Source organism: Meleagris gallopavo, chromosome 15 (genome assembly GCF_000146605.3).
Source record: "Meleagris gallopavo isolate NT-WF06-2002-E0010 breed Aviagen turkey brand Nicholas breeding stock chromosome 15, Turkey_5.1, whole genome shotgun sequence".
In the NCBI taxonomy this organism is placed as follows: domain Eukaryota; kingdom Metazoa; phylum Chordata; class Aves; order Galliformes; family Phasianidae; genus Meleagris; species Meleagris gallopavo.
In genome coordinates this window covers 9777126-9779825 of record NC_015025.2, presented here as the reverse complement: position 1 = coordinate 9779825, position 2700 = coordinate 9777126, and the positions used below count along the sequence as shown (strand labels likewise).

General features: G+C 44.5%; 1 long non-coding RNA gene across 1 annotated transcript in view; it reads left to right on the top strand.

Annotated features, from left to right (window-relative positions):
- The window catches only part of LOC109370093, an 8213-nt gene extending 6087 nt beyond the window's left edge, over positions 1–2126 (top strand). Inside the window, exons 3-4 of the long non-coding RNA XR_004161415.1 lie at positions 992–1139; positions 1552–2126. This is a non-coding gene — a long non-coding RNA (uncharacterized LOC109370093). The remainder of the gene's footprint in view (positions 1–991; positions 1140–1551) is intronic.
- The last annotated feature ends 574 nt before the right edge of the window (positions 2127–2700 follow it).

The window sequence follows — 2700 nt, the reverse complement described above, 5'->3', positions numbered from 1 at the left end:
AAAAAAAAACCAGCACTGAAAGTGAAACATTTTGGAAAGACCCACCATTAATACAGCTGTATGTCACAGCATGAAGGACACAGTGGCCAGCTGCCTTGTTAAAAATAAAAATAAAAATTGAAACCCTGGACTCTGCTACATTCATCAGCAGTAAAGCAGAACAGGATCAGAGTTGGCTGGTTGTGGCACAGACCTCACACAGGCAGCAGGGGCCCGGCTGCCAGCCAGCCCCAGGGCTCTCTCTGCAGGAAGGTTTTCCACCACATCAGTGCATGCTGTCCAGACACACCCTTTAATGGCAGATTTCTCTCCAGCCAGACTTCTCCTGTCTCTTCCTACAGCCATCCCTCCCTGATGGCAATCCGGCTGCTGTTAGGGAAGGACTGCTACAAAGTGTTGTAAATCCAGGAGGAGCTTTGCTAGCAGGAATGGTTGCAGGCTCTGAGCTTGGACACACATTTGGTCAGGCGGCACAGCATTACCGTGGCTAATTTCAAAACACAACTCAGGGACAAACTACACTTTTGGGCAGCAAAATTTTTCCAAGATTCAAGTCTTTGGGCCTTCGCATCTTTGTTCTGCACATTGCAACAGCCTAAAACCATTTCTGATGCCAAAGGCACTATGCTCTCCTGCCTGGGCCTTCAGAAGGATGCATTAAGCTGAATGTTAGCATGAATTTCAGTGGCAGAAAATAACTCTGATCAGTACATTGTTCATAAGCTTCCAACTGAGAAAAAAGGGAAGTCTTTGATGGACACAAGGGGTTTGCTAAGGAAATGGGCTTCCATAAATTTCCAATCTGATTCGTTAGGTGACACAATATACATAAAGAAAGAAATAATAAGTCTTTGTTTGGAGGGGTGTTTTTGTGGAGGATTTTCCCCAGTGGAAAAATCTTATCACTTCCCCTTTAATTGCTTCCAGCTCTCCTTGGAATAGCTACAAATTGTCTGACTTCTAGTGTTATGGCATATTCCTCTAATTGCAGAGACCCAAGAGCTGTAACATCTTGGTAAAACACAAAATGGTGAGGAATCCCAGCCCAGGCACAACTGAGGGAATCCTGTCTTGTTTTCAGTTGCCATGGTACACCCAATCTTGTCTGTCTCCTGCAGCGTGAGCACAGCCACCAACAGGTATGCATAGTCCCTCCACTCCCAGCATACATGAACCAGCAATGGCTCCATCACACCAAAGAACAAGACACACAGACCTCCACAGCATGATCACAAGCAAAACTGTTTTTCTCTGCACTTTTTCTTCAGCTTTAAACAGTGTTGAGAGCACTCTGGTACTTCACAGAGTAGAGGAAGAGGAATGGGAATGCCTCGTTTCTAAAGTTTTGGGTTTGGGTGGGTATCCTGGCAATGAGCAGAGGAGAGTAAAAGCCCTATGATGGTAATTTTGCTCTAAAGCTTTTCAACAGGCAATAGTTTTTACCTACAGACACTGTCAGCAAATTCATATTCAGAAGCCATATCTCGATTGAAAAAAATAAACTTCCACAACTTCTCCATTTAGCTGATTTGATATTTTGATTCATTCCAGGTTTGGAATGGGAGTAAACGTCAGTGTTTCCCTGGGGATGAATATTCAGTTTCTCAGCAGTCCATGCCAACACTGAGGTCAGTCCCATATACCCAAGACACACAAATTAGGACACCCTGGCTCCAAATCAAAGCTCTGGATGCTGCTGAGCTGCCATGAGTGGGAAGACAAAGCACCACTGACAAATCTTTGACTCATCTACTATAGGAGAATCACACAAGATTCAAGACCTTTCCCAAAAGAATGCCACTTAGGGAATATATTTCCTTCCCAACCAAATCCCTGGATATCATTCGGGAAAATAGGTCCTTATGATTTATACAATTGCAGTCTTTTTTGGCCTCACCAAAATCCCAGGAGAAAAGCCACGTGTTTTCCCAGACATGTCACTCTCCTACCATACAGTCTGGATAAAACATGGAAATTATGTCTCAAAATGACTTAAATCTGAGTCTGAAGTGTGCTTACACATGTAGACTACATGCACCCTGCTAACAGGGCTCTGATGATCCCACCATAGATACAGGATCCAGGCTGGGACTCCAGCACACGCCCAGAACAAAAAACAGGATGCCATAGCAGGGAGGCACTTACCATTTCAGGGACAGTCTTTCGGCATTCACCTCGATAGTTTACCGTGATGTAAACTGATGCTCTCCTGCAAAGGGAGGACAAGACATTGCTTATTCACTTCCAGTGCCACAACTCTCTGACATCATCACGGTGGTCCTCTGTGGGCTCCTTGAAGCTTTAATACTACTTCCAGTTTGATGGCATTTATTACTCCCCAAACAATCCTATGATTGGGCAGAAAGGGAATAAGGGACTCTGGAAAGTTGTGTATCTTAATTAGCTGTCATCAGATTAATCTCAGACATTTGATCTATGTTTGCTTAACAGCGAGGCACCAAGGACACACTTGATAGTGAGTCATGATATATCAAAACAAACACTGTGCTGCAAAAGACACTCGGGAACGGTGGATGGCCCTGTATTACTGAAATCTCTCCGCCTACTCACATGGCAGCTGAACACAAGTCACATTCATTTTTGTATGTTTTCCCATCAGTGCCACAGACGGGTTGTGAGGATTCGCTGCAGAAAATCCTTCCACCCTTTACCCCGTGCAGAATTCGATCACAGTCCAGC